The 16249-nt window shown below is 45.6% G+C and overlaps 7 non-coding genes across 7 annotated transcripts; all 7 read right to left on the bottom strand.

Moving 5' to 3' along the window:
* Positions 1–2048: 2048 nt before the first annotated feature.
* Positions 2049–2239, bottom strand: LOC130311098 (U2 spliceosomal RNA). The gene has a single exon (XR_008859539.1). It is a non-coding gene; the product is annotated as a U2 spliceosomal RNA (small nuclear RNA).
* A 2104-nt stretch (positions 2240–4343) lies between these two features.
* On the bottom strand, positions 4344–4534 carry LOC130311145 (U2 spliceosomal RNA). The gene has a single exon (XR_008859584.1). It is a non-coding gene; the product is annotated as a U2 spliceosomal RNA (small nuclear RNA).
* Positions 4535–6628: 2094 nt separating this feature from the next.
* Positions 6629–6819, bottom strand: LOC130311097 (U2 spliceosomal RNA). Its single transcript, XR_008859537.1, has one exon. It is a non-coding gene; the product is annotated as a U2 spliceosomal RNA (small nuclear RNA).
* A 2106-nt stretch (positions 6820–8925) lies between these two features.
* LOC130311153 (U2 spliceosomal RNA) lies at positions 8926–9116 on the bottom strand. The gene has a single exon (XR_008859591.1). It is a non-coding gene; the product is annotated as a U2 spliceosomal RNA (small nuclear RNA).
* Positions 9117–11211: 2095 nt separating this feature from the next.
* LOC130311222 (U2 spliceosomal RNA) lies at positions 11212–11402 on the bottom strand. The gene has a single exon (XR_008859635.1). It is a non-coding gene; the product is annotated as a U2 spliceosomal RNA (small nuclear RNA).
* A 2075-nt stretch (positions 11403–13477) lies between these two features.
* Positions 13478–13668, bottom strand: LOC130311096 (U2 spliceosomal RNA). Its single transcript, XR_008859536.1, has one exon. It is a non-coding gene; the product is annotated as a U2 spliceosomal RNA (small nuclear RNA).
* A 2107-nt stretch (positions 13669–15775) lies between these two features.
* On the bottom strand, positions 15776–15965 carry LOC130311164 (U2 spliceosomal RNA). The gene has a single exon (XR_008859602.1). It is a non-coding gene; the product is annotated as a U2 spliceosomal RNA (small nuclear RNA).
* Positions 15966–16249: the final 284 nt, after the last annotated feature.

Raw genomic sequence — 16249 nt, 5'->3', positions numbered from 1 at the left:
ACTGCTTGCTGTCAGGGAGGCTGCCAGACAATTTTCCATGCACACTCTGGGCTGGGGGGCAGTCAACCACCAGTACACACAGCAGAACCTAAACCCATACCATTATTGCTAAGCAGCAAGACAGGGGCCCATTGCACTCCCACGGGGCCTTTTTAAATGCAATCCATAACCCGGATTTGCCAGGAACCCTTCTTACTCCTCCTACTTGCATGTGACACTGGGCTTAGGATCTGCATAGGAAACACACACACAAGCACACACCTACCTTTGTTGCCTGCAGATGCCTCCTTGGCTGTCCCCAAACGGTATCAAACCAACACCCACGGGAAGCTGTAAGCATAGAGGACATGCCTGCACCCCATTGGACTTACCTGTGTGGGTTAAATCCGGGTTATTTGACAACCTATGGCGGTGATGGTTCTGCTCAGGCAGAGCAGTGCTGATGCTCCTCATAAAGCTGTCGCTGCTGTGAAAATTCTAGGTGACATCACAAATCCCTATGGTTACATACACAACAAAGCTGGGTTGTTGTTGTTTACACTCTGCAAGGCCTGTGGAAGTGAGTGACATCATAGCACTGTAGTTCTGAGGGTTCAAGATGGATGCAACAATCTCCTGTTGCTTCTATGAAGGCCATAATAGACGACATCACCAAACAGCTCCATAGTCACATACACAGCAAAGGAGAGATGTTGTTTACACCTAGTGATGTCAGTGGTATTGAGTGACATCACAGCACAGTGCTAAGGCTCCTGGGCCTGGACACAGCAGCGGCTGCAATATCTCAACGGAGAATACGTTTATATATATGTGTGTGTGTGTGTGCGCGTATATATATATATATATATATATATATATATATATATATATTTCTCCGCCGAAATCACTTTTAAACCCATTTCCACCTTTTTTTCCCTTCTCTTCCTCTTACTTTTTTTTCACGTTTTTTTACGTTTTTCTCCTTTTCGCCTCTTTTCTGGGCGTATTATTCTTCTTTTTCTTCTTTTTTTTCGTCTAATGCATACCCCATCAGTGCAGCAATGCTTATTCAATACCGCCAGCAGATGGAGACACTGGGGGATAATTTTCTAAGGATTTATACTGATTTTTCCTGTCTGAATTTGTCGCACAGAAAGTTGCAGGCCAAATATGTGTGACATTTCTGCGACTTTAGCTTCTAGAGCATTTTTACAACATTATACATAGGTGCTGAATACATAAAAAGCGACTGTTCAGCGACAGACAAGTCGCATTGGCTGAAAGTAGGCCAGAATGTCAGTCCATGTTGGAGCAGGTTTAGATACAGTCTAAAGCATAGATCTCAAAGTCTGTGCACAGAATTTAGCAAGGGCCTCGCACCTTCTGATGCATCAGGTAGGTGCACAATAGCATAGCCTAACCCTCTGTACTTTGGTCTATATTGATGCGGGACATAGACAGCCAGCTGATGACCAATCCATTAGTGCAATGGATGGCTGGAAGCATTTGTCTTTGCCTTTGCAATACCACAGAAGCAATGCATGGTCGATGTACAGCAATGACACACCTGTGTGAACAGCCAGGAGACCCCCCCCCCCCCCCCATGTTATGATACATAGTTACATAGTTAGTACGGTCGAAAAAAGACATATGTCCATCAAGTTCAACCAGGGAATTAAGGGGTAGGGGTGTGGCGCGATATTGGGGAAGGGATGAGATTTTATATTTCTTCATAAGCATTAATCTTATTTTGTCAATTAGGAACATTCAGCACCCACCCGCTATCAAGGCAGCTGCCTATCATGTCATGCCCTACCTGCACAGGTGTGCTGGCTACTCAAATGATCCAATTAAGGAGGCCATTTAGTCAGCAGCAGCAGAAGTCCTGTGCCTGGACGCTCCAACAGCGGCCAGACACAAGCAGAAGTAGAAGCAGCAGAAGCAGCAGCAGCACCACCTTTTGTTTTTTGGCTGCAGCAGCAGCAGCAAGGCCCACAGGGCTGGCTAGCTGGCTAGCCAGCAAGCAGGTAGCAATGAAAGTAGGAATCTTTCTTTTTAACCCTGTAAGGGGGTGGTGCACTGTACCCGAAGATACTGCCATATCGGGTCAATGCATAGGGCGACGGAAGCAAGCTTCGAAATCGGCCCCCGTTCTCAAAAATCCATTTAATATATGGTCCCCAGATAGGGGACGTATCAGATATTAAACTGATAAGAACAGATACTACACTTGATCTTAGCCAAAAGGCCGAGAAGCGATAACCGTGAAAGGGGCGGGCCCAACAAGGTGCCCTTCATGGGCACTATCACTGCTTGCTGTCAGGGAGGCTGCCAGACAATTTTCCATGCACACTCTGGGCTGGGGGGCAGTCAACCACCAGTACACACAGCAGAACCTAAACCCATACCATTATTGCTAAGCAGCAAGACAGGGGCCCATTGCACTCCCACGGGGCCTTTTTAAATGCAATCCATAACCCGGATTTGCCAGGAACCCTTCTTACTCCTCCTACTTGCATGTGACACTGGGCTTAGGATCTGCATAGGAAACACACACACAAGCACACACCTACCTTTGTTGCCTGCAGATGCCTCCTTGGCTGTCCCCAAACGGTATCAAACCAACACCCACGGGAAGCTGTAAGCATAGAGGACATGCCTGCACCCCATTGGACTTACCTGTGTGGGTTAAATCCGGGTTATTTGACAACCTATGGCGGTGATGGTTCTGCTCAGGCAGAGCAGTGCTGATGCTCCTCATAAAGCTGTCGCTGCTGTGAAGGTTCTAGGTGACATCACAAATCCCTATGGTTACATACACAACACAGCTGGGTTGTTGTTGTTTACACTCTGCAAGGCCTGTGGAAGTGAGTGACATCATAGCACTGTAGTTCTGAGGGTTCTAGATGGATGCAACAATCTCCTGTTGCTTCTATGAAGGCCATAATAGACGACATCACCAAACAGCTCCATAGTCACATACACAGCAAAGGAGAGATGTTGTTTACACCTAGTGATGTCAGTGGTATTGAGTGACATCACAGCACAGTGCTAAGGCTCCTGGGCCTGGACACAGCAGCGGCTGCAATATCTCAACGGAGAATACGTTTATATATATGTGTGTGTGTGCGCGTATATATATATATATATATATATATATATATATATATATATATATATATATATATTTCTCCGCCGAAATCACTTTTAAACCCATTTCCACCTTTTTTTCCCTTCTCTTCCTCTTACTTTTTTTTCACGTTTTTTTACGTTTTTCTCCTTTTCGCCTCTTTTCTGGGCGTATTATTCTTCTTTTTCTTCTTTTTTTTCGTCTAATGCATACCCCATCAGTGCAGCAATGCTTATTCAATACCGCCAGCAGATGGAGACACTGGGGGATAATTTTCTAAGGATTTATACTGATTTTTCCTGTCTGAATTTGTCGCACAGAAAGTTGCAGGCCAAATATGTGTGACATTTCTGCGACTTTAGCTTCTAGAGCATTTTTACAACATTATACATAGGTGCTGAATACATAAAAAGCGACTGTTCAGCGACAGACAAGTCGCATCGGCTGAAAGTAGGCCAGAATGTCAGTCCATGTTGGAGCAGGTTTAGATACAGTCTAAAGCATAGATCTCAAAGTCTGTGCACAGAATTTAGCAAGGGCCTCGCACCTTCTGATGCATCAGGTAGGTGCACAATAGCATAGCCTAACCCTCTGTACTTTGGTCTATATTGATGCGGGACATAGACAGCCAGCTGATGACCAATCCATTAGTGCAATGGATGGCTGGAAGCATTTGTCTTTGCCTTTGCAATACCACAGAAGCAATGCATGGTCAATGTACAGCAATGACACACCTGTGTGAACAGCCAGGAGACCCCCCCCCCCCCCATGTTATGATACATAGTTACATAGTTAGTACGGTCGAAAAAAGACATATGTCCATCAAGTTCAACCAGGGAATTAAGGGGTAGGGGTGTGGCGCGATATTGGGGAAGGGATGAGATTTTATATTTCTTCATAAGCATTAATCTTATTTTGTCAATTAGGAACATTCAGCACCCACCCGCTATCAAGGCAGCTGCCTATCATGTCATGCCCTACCTGCACAGGTGTGCTGGCTACTCAAATGATCCAATTAAGGAGGCCATTTAGTCAGCAGCAGCAGAAGTCCTGTGCCTGGACGCTCCAACAGCGGCCAGACACAAGCAGAAGCAGAAGCAGCAGAAGCAGCAGCAGCACCACCTTTTGTTTTTTGGCTGCAGCAGCAGCAGCAAGGCCCACAGGGCTGGCTAGCTGGCTAGCCAGCAAGCAGGTAGCAATGAAAGTAGGAATCTTTCTTTTTAACCCTGTAAGGGGGTGGTGCACTGTACCCGAAGATACTGCCATATCGGGTCAATGCATAGGGCGACGGAAGCAAGCTTCGAAATCGGCCCCCGTTCTCAAAAATCCATTTAATATACGGTCCCCAGATAGGGGACGTATCAGATATTAAACTGATAAGAACAGATACTACACTTGATCTTAGCCAAAAGGCCGAGAAGTGATAACCGTGAAAGGGGCGGGCCCAACAAGGTGCCCTTCATGGGCACTATCACTGCTTGCTGTCAGGGAGGCTGCCAGACAATTTTCCATGCACACTCTGGGCTGGGGGGCAGTCAACCACCAGTACACACAGCAGAACCTAAACCCATACCATTATTGCTAAGCAGCAAGACAGGGGCCCATTGCACTCCCACGGGGCCTTTTTAAATGCAATCCATAACCCGGATTTGCCAGGAACCCTTCTTACTCCTCCTACTTGCATGTGACACTGGGCTTAGGATCTGCATAGGAAACACACACACAAGCACACACCTACCTTTGTTGCCTGCAGATGCCTCCTTGGCTGTCCCCAAACGGTATCAAACCAACACCCACGGGAAGCTGTAAGCATAGAGGACATGCCTGCACCCCATTGGACTTACCTGTGTGGGTTAAATCCGGGTTATTTGACAACCTATGGCGGTGATGGTTCTGCTCAGGCAGAGCAGTGCTGATGCTCCTCATAAAGCTGTCGCTGCTGTGAAAATTCTAGGTGACATCACAAATCCCTATGGTTACATACACAACAAAGCTGGGTTGTTGTTGTTTACACTCTGCAAGGCCTGTGGAAGTGAGTGACATCATAGCACTGTAGTTCTGAGGGTTCTAGATGGATGCAACAATCTCCTGTTGCTTCTATGAAGGCCATAATAGACGACATCACCAAACAGCTCCATAGTCACATACACAGCAAAGGAGAGATGTTGTTTACACCTAGTGATGTCAGTGGTATTGAGTGACATCACAGCACAGTGCTAAGGCTCCTGGGCCTGGACACAGCAGCGGCTGCAATATCTCAACGGAGAATACGTTTATATATATGTGTGTGTGTGCGCGTATATATATATATATATATATATATATATATATATATATATATATATTTCTCCGCCGAAATCACTTTTAAACCCATTTCCACCTTTTTTTCCCTTCTCTTCCTCTTACTTTTTTTTCACGTTTTTTTACGTTTTTCTCCTTTTCGCCTCTTTTCTGGGCGTATTATTCTTCTTTTTCTTCTTTTTTTTCGTCTAATGCATACCCCATCAGTGCAGCAATGCTTATTCAATACCGCCAGCAGATGGAGACACTGGGGGATAATTTTCTAAGGATTTATACTGATTTTTCCTGTCTGAATTTGTCGCACAGAAAGTTGCAGGCCAAATATGTGTGACATTTCTGCGACTTTAGCTTCTAGAGCATTTTTACAACATTATACATAGGTGCTGAATACATAAAAAGCGACTGTTCAGCGACAGACAAGTCGCATCGGCTGAAAGTAGGCCAGAATGTCAGTCCATGTTGGAGCAGGTTTAGATACAGTCTAAAGCATAGATCTCAAAGTCTGTGCACAGAATTTAGCAAGGGCCTCGCACCTTCTGATGCATCAGGTAGGTGCACAATAGCATAGCCTAACCCTCTGTACTTTGGTCTATATTGATGCGGGACATAGACAGCCAGCTGATGACCAATCCATTAGTGCAATGGATGGCTGGAAGCATTTGTCTTTGCCTTTGCAATACCACAGAAGCAATGCATGGTCAATGTACAGCAATGACACACCTGTGTGAACAGCCAGGAGACCCCCCCCCCCCATGTTATGATACATAGTTACATAGTTAGTACGGTCGAAAAAAGACATATGTCCATCAAGTTCAACCAGGGAATTAAGGGGTAGGGGTGTGGCGCGATATTGGGGAAGGGATGAGATTTTATATTTCTTCATAAGCATTAATCTTATTTTGTCAATTAGGAACATTCAGCACCCACCCGCTATCAAGGCAGCTGCCTATCATGTCATGCCCTACCTGCACAGGTGTGCTGGCTACTCAAATGATCCAATTAAGGAGGCCATTTAGTCAGCAGCAGCAGAAGTCCTGTGCCTGGACGCTCCAACAGCGGCCAGACACAAGCAGAAGCAGAAGCAGCAGAAGCAGCAGCAGCACCACCTTTTGTTTTTTGGCTGCAGCAGCAGCAGCAAGGCCCACAGGGCTGGCTAGCTGGCTAGCCAGCAAGCAGGTAGCAATGAAAGTAGGAATCTTTCTTTTTAACCCTGTAAGGGGGTGGTGCACTGTACCCGAAGATACTGCCATATCGGGTCAATGCATAGGGCGACGGAAGCAAGCTTCGAAATCGGCCCCCGTTCTCAAAAATCCATTTAATATATGGTCCCCAGATAGGGGACGTATCAGATATTAAACTGATAAGAACAGATACTACACTTGATCTTAGCCAAAAGGCCGAGAAGCGATAACCGTGAAAGGGGCGGGCCCAACAAGGTGCCCTTCATGGGCACTATCACTGCTTGCTGTCAGGGAGGCTGCCAGACAATTTTCCATGCACACTCTGGGCTGGGGGGCAGTCAACCACCAGTACACACAGCAGAACCTAAACCCATACCATTATTGCTAAGCAGCAAGACAGGGGCCCATTGCACTCCCACGGGGCCTTTTTAAATGCAATCCATAACCCGGATTTGCCAGGAACCCTTCTTACTCCTCCTACTTGCATGTGACACTGGGCTTAGGATCTGCATAGGAAACACACACACAAGCAAACACCTACCTTTGTTGCCTGCAGATGCCTCCTTGGCTGTCCCCAAACGGTATCAAACCAACACCCACGGGAAGCTGTAAGCATAGAGGACATGCCTGCACCCCATTGGACTTACCTGTGTGGGTTAAATCCGGGTTATTTGAAAACCTATGGCGGTGATGGTTCTGCTCAGGCAGAGCAGTGCTGATGCTCCTCATAAAGCTGTCGCTGCTGTGAAGGTTCTAGGTGACATCACAAATCCCTATGGTTACATACACAACAAAGCTGGGTTGTTGTTGTTTACACTCTGCAAGGCCTGTGGAAGTGAGTGACATCATAGCACTGTAGTTCTGAGGGTTCTAGATGGATGCAACAATCTCCTGTTGCTTCTATGAAGGCCATAATAGACGACATCACCAAACAGCTCCATAGTCACATACACAGCAAAGGAGAGATGTTGTTTACACCTAGTGATGTCAGTGGTATTGAGTGACATCACAGCACAGTGCTAAGGCTCCTGGGCCTGGACACAGCAGCGGCTGCAATATCTCAACGGAGAATACGTTTATATATATATGTGTGTGTGTGCGCGTATATATATATATATATATATATATATATATATATATATATATATATATATATATATTTCTCCGCCGAAATCACTTTTAAACCCATTTCCACCTTTTTTTCCCTTCTCTTCCTCTTACTTTTTTTTCACGTTTTTTTACGTTTTTCTCCTTTTCGCCTCTTTTCTGGGCGTATTATTCTTCTTTTTCTTCTTTTTTTTCGTCTAATGCATACCCCATCAGTGCAGCAATGCTTATTCAATACCGCCAGCAGATGGAGACACTGGGGGATAATTTTCTAAGGATTTATACTGATTTTTCCTGTCTGAATTTGTCACACAGAAAGTTGCAGGCCAAATATGTGTGACATTTCTGCGACTTTAGCTTCTAGAGCATTTTTACAACATTATACATAGGTGCTGAATACATAAAAAGCGACTGTTCAGCGACAGACAAGTCGCATCGGCTGAAAGTAGGCCAGAATGTCAGTCCATGTTGGAGCAGGTTTAGATACAGTCTAAAGCATAGATCTCAAAGTCTGTGCACAGAATTTAGCAAGGGCCTCGCACCTTCTGATGCATCAGGTAGGTGCACAATAGCATAGCCTAACCCTCTGTACTTTGGTCTATATTGATGCGGGACATAGACAGCCAGCTGATGACCAATCCATTAGTGCAATGGATGGCTGGAAGCATTTGTCTTTGCCTTTGCAATACCACAGAAGCAATGCATGGTCAATGTACAGCAATGACACACCTGTGTGAACAGCCAGGAGACCCCCCCCCCCCATGTTATGATACATAGTTACATAGTTAGTACGGTCGAAAAAAGACATATGTCCATCAAGTTCAACCAGGGAATTAAGGGGTAGGGGTGTGGCGCGCTATTGGGGAAGGGATGAGATTTTATATTTCTTCATAAGCATTAATCTTATTTTGTCAATTAGGAACATTCAGCACCCACCCGCTATCAAGGCAGCTGCCTATCATGTCATGCCCTACCTGCACAGGTGTGCTGGCTACTCAAATGATCCAATTAAGGAGGCCATTTAGTCAGCAGCAGCAGAAGTCCTGTGCCTGGACGCTCCAACAGCGGCCAGACACAAGCAGAAGCAGAAGCAGCAGAAGCAGCAGCAGCACCACCTTTTGTTTTTTGGCTGCAGCAGCAGCAGCAAGGCCCACAGGGCTGGCTAGCTGGCTAGCCAGCAAGCAGGTAGCAATGAAAGTAGGAATCTTTCTTTTGAACCCTGTAAGGGGGTGGTGCACTGTACCCGAAGATACTGCCATATCGGGTCAATGCATAGGGCGACGGAAGCAAGCTTTGAAATCGGCCCCCGTTCTCAAAAATCCATTTAATATATGGTCCCCAGATAGGGGACGTATCAGATATTAAACTGATAAGAACAGATACTACACTTGATCTTAGCCAAAAGGCCGAGAAGCGATAACCGTGAAAGGGGCGGGCCCAACAAGGTGCCCTTCATGGGCACTATCACTGCTTGCTGTCAGGGAGGCTGCCAGACAATTTTCCATGCACACTCTGGGCTGGGGGGCAGTCAACCACCAGTACACACAGCAGAACCTAAACCCATACCATTATTGCTAAGCAGCAAGACAGGGGCCCATTGCACTCCCACGGGGCCTTTTTAAATGCAATCCATAACCCGGATTTGCCAGGAACCCTTCTTACTCCTCCTACTTGCATGTGACACTGGGCTTAGGATCTGCATAGGAAACACACACACAAGCACACACCTACCTTTGTTGCCTGCAGATGCCTCCTTGGCTGTCCCCAAACGGTATCAAACCAACACCCACGGGAAGCTGTAAGCATAGAGGACATGCCTGCACCCCATTGGACTTACCTGTGTGGGTTAAATCCGGGTTATTTGACAACCTATGGCGTTGATGGTTCTGCTCAGGCAGAGCAGTGCTGATGCTCCTCATAAAGCTGTCGCTGTTGTGAAGGTTCTAGGTGACATCACAAATCCCTATGGTTACATACACAACAAAGCTGGGTTGTTGTTGTTTACACTCTGCAAGGCCTGTGGAAGTGAGTGACATCATAGCACTGTAGTTCTGAGGGTTCTAGATGGATGCAACAATCTCCTGTTGCTTCTATGAAGGCCGTAATAGACGACATCACCAAACAGCTCCATAGTCACATACACAGCAAAGGAGAGATGTTGTTTACACCTAGTGATGTCAGTGGTATTGAGTGACATCACAGCACAGTGCTAAGGCTCCTGGGCCTGGACACAGCAGCGGCTGCAATATCTCAACGGAGAATACGTTTATATATATGTGTGTGTGTGCGCGTATATATATATATATATATATATATATATATATATATATATATATATTTCTCCGCCGAAATCACTTTTAAACCCATTTCCACCTTTTTTTCCCTTCTCTTCCTCTTACTTTTTTTTTCACGTTTTTTTACGTTTTTCTCCTTTTCGCCTCTTTTCTGGGCGTATTATTCTTCTTTTTCTTCTTTTTTTTCGTCTAATGCATACCCCATCAGTGCAGCAATGCTTATTCAATACCGCCAGCAGATGGAGACACTGGGGGATAATTTTCTAAGGATTTATACTGATTTTTCCTGTCTGAATTTGTCGCACAGAAAGTTGCAGGCCAAATATGTGTGACATTTCTGCGACTTTAGCTTCTAGAGCATTTTTACAACATTATACATAGGTGCTGAATACATAAAAAGCGACTGTTCAGCGACAGACAAGTCGCATCGGCTGAAAGTAGGCCAGAATGTCAGTCCATGTTGGAGCAGGTTTAGATACAGTCTAAAGCATAGATCTCAAAGTCTGTGCACAGAATTTAGCAAGGGCCTCGCACCTTCTGATGCATCAGGTAGGTGCACAATAGCATAGCCTAACCCTCTGTACTTTGGTCTATATTGATGCGGGACATAGACAGCCAGCTGATGACCAATCCATTAGTGCAATGGATGGCTGGAAGCATTTGTCTTTGCCTTTGCAATACCACAGAAGCAATGCATGGTCAATGTACAGCAATGACACACCTGTGTGAACAGCCAGGAGACCCCCCCCCCCCATGTTATGATACATAGTTACATAGTTAGTACGGTCGAAAAAAGACATATGTCCATCAAGTTCAACCAGGGAATTAAGGGGTAGGGGTGTGGCGCGCTATTGGGGAAGGGATGAGATTTTATATTTCTTCATAAGCATTAATCTTATTTTGTCAATTAGGAACATTCAGCACCCACCCGCTATCAAGGCAGCTGCCTATCATGTCATGCCCTACCTGCACAGGTGTGCTGGCTACTCAAATGATCCAATTAAGGAGGCCATTTAGTCAGCAGCAGCAGAAGTCCTGTGCCTGGACGCTCCAACAGCGGCCAGACACAAGCAGAAGCAGAAGCAGCAGAAGCAGCAGCAGCACCACCTTTTGTTTTTTGGCTGCAGCAGCAGCAGCAAGGCCCACAGGGCTGGCTAGCTGGCTAGCCAGCAAGCAGGTAGCAATGAAAGTAGGAATCTTTCTTTTTAACCCTGTAAGGGGGTGGTGCACTGTACCCGAAGATACTGCCATATCGGGTCAATGCATAGGGCGACGGAAGCAAGCTTCAAAATCGGCCCCCGTTCTCAAAAATCCATTTAATATATGGTCCCCAGATAGGGGACGTATCAGATATTAAACTGATAAGAACAGATACTACACTTGATCTTAGCCAAAAGGCCGAGAAGCAATAACCGTGAAAGGGGCGGGCCCAACAAGGTGCCCTTCATGGGCACTATCACTGCTTGCTGTCAGGGAGGCTGCCAGACAATTTTCCATGCACACTCTGGGCTGGGGGGCAGTCAACCACCAGTACACACAGCAGAACCTAAACCCATACCATTATTGCTAAGCAGCAAGACAGGGGCCCATTGCACTCCCACGGGGCCTTTTTAAATGCAATCCATAACCCGGATTTGCCAGGAACCCTTCTTACTCCTCCTACTTGCATGTGACACTGGGCTTAGGATCTGCATAGGAAACACACACACAAGCACACACCTACCTTTGTTGCCTGCAGATGCCTCCTTGGCTGTCCCCAAACGGTATCAAACCAACACCCACGGGAAGCTGTAAGCATAGAGGACATGCCTGCACCCCATTGGACTTACCTGTGTGGGTTAAATCCGGGTTATTTGACAACCTATGGCGGTGATGGTTCTGCTCAGGCAGAGCAGTGCTGATGCTCCTCATAAAGCTGTCGCTGCTGTGAAGGTTCTAGGTGACATCACAAATCCCTATGGTTACATACACAACAAAGCTGGGTTGTTGTTGTTTACACTCTGCAAGGCCTGTGGAAGTGAGTGACATCATAGCACTGTAGTTCTGAGGGTTCTAGATGGATGCAACAATCTCCTGTTGCTTCTATGAAGGCCATAATAGACGACATCACCAAACAGCTCCATAGTCACATACACAGCAAAGGAGAGATGTTGTTTACACCTAGTGATGTCAGTGGTATTGAGTGACATCACAGCACAGTGCTAAGGCTCCTGGGCCTGGACACAGCAGCGGCTGCAATATCTCAACGGAGAATACGTTTATATCTATGTGTGTGTGTGCGCGTATATATATATATATATATATATATTTCTCCGCCGAAATCACTTTTAAACCCATTTCCACCTTTTTTTCCCTTCTCTTCCTCTTACTTTTTTTTCACGTTTTTTTACGTTTTTCTCCTTTTCGCCTCTTTTCTGGGCGTATTATTCTTCTTTTTCTTCTTTTTTTTCGTCTAATGCATACCCCATCAGTGCAGCAATGCTTATTCAATACCGCCAGCAGATGGAGACACTGGGGGATAATTTTCTAAGGATTTATACTGATTTTTCCTGTCTGAATTTGTCGCACAGAAAGTTGCAGGCCAAATATGTGTGACATTTCTGCGACTTTAGCTTCTAGAGCATTTTTACAACATTATACATAGGTGCTGAATACATAAAAAGCGACTGTTCAGCGACAGACAAGTCGCATCGGCTGAAAGTAGGCCAGAATGTCAGTCCATGTTGGAGCAGGTTTAGATACAGTCTAAAGCATAGATCTCAAAGTCTGTGCACAGAATTTAGCAAGGGCCTCGCACCTTCTGATGCATCAGGTAGGTGCACAATAGCATAGCCTAACCCTCTGTACTTTGGTCTATATTGATGCGGGACATAGACAGCCAGCTGATGACCAATCCATTAGTGCAATGGATGGCTGGAAGCATTTGTCTTTGCCTTTGCAATACCACAGAAGCAATGCATGGTCAATGTACAGCAATGACACACCTGTGTGAACAGCCAGGAGACCCCCCCCCCCCATGTTATGTTACATAGTTACATAGTTAGTACGGTCGAAAAAAGACATATGTCCATCAAGTTCAACCAGGGAATTAAGGGGTAGGGGTGTGGCGCGATATTGGGGAAGGGATGAGATTTTATATTTCTTCATAAGCATTAATCTTATTTTGTCAATTAGGAACATTCAGCACCCACCCGCTATCAAGGCAGCTGCCTATCATGTCATGCCCTACCTGCACAGGTGTGCTGGCTACTCAAATGATCCAATTAAGGAGGCCATTTAGTCAGCAGCAGCAGAAGTCCTGTGCCTGGACGCTCCAACAGCGGCCAGACACAAGCAGAAGCAGAAGCAGCAGAAGCAGCAGCAGCACCACCTTTTGTTTTTTGGCTGCAGCAGCAGCAGCAGCAAGGCCCACAGGGCTGGCTAGCTGGCTAGCCAGCAAGCAGGTAGCAATGAAAGTAGGAATCTTTCTTTTTAACCCTGTAAGGGGGTGGTGCACTGTACCCGAAGATACTGCCATATCGGGTCAATGCATAGGGCGACGGAAGCAAGCTTCGAAATCGGCCCCCGTTCTCAAAAATCCATTTAATATATGGTCCCCAGATAGGGGACGTATCAGATATTAAACTGATAAGAACAGATACTACACTTGATCTTAGCCAAAAGGCCGAGAAGCGATAACCGTGAAAGGGGCGGGCCCAACAAGGTGCCCTTCATGGGCACTATCACTGCTTGCTGTCAGGGAGGCTGCCAGACAATTTTCCATGCACACTCTGGGCTGGGGGGCAGTCAACCACCAGTACACACAGCAGAACCTAAACCCATACCATTATTGCTAAGCAGCAAGACAGGGGCCCATTGCACTCCCACGGGGCCTTTTTAAATGCAATCCATAACCCGGATTTGCCAGGAACCCTTCTTACTCCTCCTACTTGCATGTGACACTGGGCTTAGGATCTGCATAGGAAACACACACACAAGCACACACCTACCTTTGTTGCCTGCAGATGCCTCCTTGGCTGTCCCCAAACGGTATCAAACCAACACCCACGGGAAGCTGTAAGCATAGAGGACATGCCTGCACCCCATTGGACTTACCTGTGTGGGTTAAATCCGGGTTATTTGACAACCTATGGCGGTGATGGTTCTGCTCAGGCAGAGCAGTGCTGATGCTCCTCATAAAGCTGTCGCTGCTGTGAAGGTTCTAGGTGACATCACAAATCCCTATGGTTACATACACAACAAAGCTGGGTTGTTGTTGTTTACACTCTGCAAGGCCTGTGGAAGTGAGTGACATCATAGCACTGTAGTTCTGAGGGTTCTAGATGGATGCAACAATCTCCTGTTGCTTCTATGAAGGCCATAATAGACGACATCACCAAACAGCTCCATAGTCACATACACAGCAAAGGAGAGATGTTGTTTACACCTAGTGATGTCAGTGGTATTGAGTGACATCACAGCACAGTGCTAAGGCTCCTGGGCCTGGACACAGCAGCGGCTGCAATATCTCAACGGAGAATACGTTTATATATATGTGTGTGTGTGCGCGTATATATATATATATATATATATATATATATATATATATATATTTCTCCTCCGAAATCACTTTTAAACCCATTTCCACCTTTTTTTCCCTTCTCTTCCTCTTACTTTTTTTTCAAGTTTTTTTACGTTTTTCTCCTTTTCGCCTCTTTTCTGGGCGTATTATTCTTCTTTTTCTTCTTTTTTTTCGTCTAATGCATACCCCATCAGTGCAGCAATGCTTATTCAATACCGCCAGCAGATGGAGACACTGGGGGATAATTTTCTAAGGATTTATACTGATTTTTCCTGTCTGAATTTGTCGCACAGAAAGTTGCAGGCCAAATATGTGTGACATTTCTGCGACTTTAGCTTCTAGAGCATTTTTACAACATTATACATAGGTGCTGAATACATAAAAAGCGACTGTTCAGCGACAGACAAGTCGCATCGGCTGAAAGTAGGCCAGAATGTCAGTCCATGTTGGAGCAGGTTTAGATACAGTCTAAAGCATAGATCTCAAAGTCTGTGCACAGAATTTAGCAAGGGCCTCGCACCTTCTGATGCATCAGGTAGGTGCACAATAGCATAGCCTAACCCTCTGTACTTTGGTCTATATTGATGCGGGACATAGACAGCCAGCTGATGACCAATCCATTAGTGCAATGGATGGCTGGAAGCATTTGTCTTTGCCTTTGCAATACCACAGAAGCAATGCATGGTCAATGTACAGCAATGACACACCTGTGTGAACAGCCAGGAGACCCCCCCCCCCCCCCCCATGTTATGTTACATAGTTACATAGTTAGTAGTTACATAGTTAGTACGGTCGAAAAAAGACATATGTCCATCAAGTTCAACCAGGGAATTAAGGGGTAGGGGTGTGGCGCGATATTGGGGAAGGGATGAGATTTTATATTTCTTCATAAGCATTAATCTTATTTTGTCAATTAGGAACATTCAGCACCCACCCGCTATCAAGGCAGCTGCCTATCATGTCATGCCCTACCTGCACAGGTGTGCTGGCTACTCAAATGATCCAATTAAGGAGGCCATTTAGTCAGCAGCAGCAGAAGTCCTGTGCCTGGACGCTCCAACAGCGGCCAGACACAAGCAGAAGCAGAAGCAGCAGAAGCAGCAGCAGCACCACCTTTTGTTTTTTGGCTGCAGCAGCAGCAAGGCCCACAGGGCTGGCTAGCTGGCTAGCCAGCAAGCAGGTAGCAATGAAAGTAGGAATCTTTCTTTTTAACCCTGTAAGGGGGTGGTGCACTGTACCCGAAGATACTGCCATATCGGGTCAATGCATAGGGCGACGGAAGCAAGCTTCGAAATCGGCCCCCGTTCTCAAAAATCCATTTAATATATGGTCCCCAGATAGGGGACGTATCAGATATTAAACTGATAAGAACAGATTTTAACTTGGCTGCACCTTCACAGGTACACACCTATTTTATTTAAGTTTCAAGTTTTAACATAGTTACATAGTTACATAGCATTAAAACCAGGGGAACATAAAAAACTTACAATTTTACAATTTCACATATGCCAGTCGGTAAAATGCCATTTTAAGAATGCAAACTCATCACTTTGTTTATCGATTAAAAGATAGATGTACATTTCACTTAATATCATTCCAATAACATCATCGAAAGATAAAATGTCCTTTTTAAATAATAAAATATTCCTATTTTTCCACAGAGCTGCCTTCACACAGTTTATTATTTGCCATGCCT

The sequence above is a fragment of the Hyla sarda genome, unplaced genomic scaffold (genome assembly GCF_029499605.1).
Source record: "Hyla sarda isolate aHylSar1 unplaced genomic scaffold, aHylSar1.hap1 scaffold_162, whole genome shotgun sequence".
In the NCBI taxonomy this organism is placed as follows: Eukaryota; Metazoa; Chordata; class Amphibia; order Anura; family Hylidae; genus Hyla; species Hyla sarda.
Note: the sequence above shows the minus strand (reverse complement) of the source record. Positions and strands in the feature narration are given on the sequence as shown.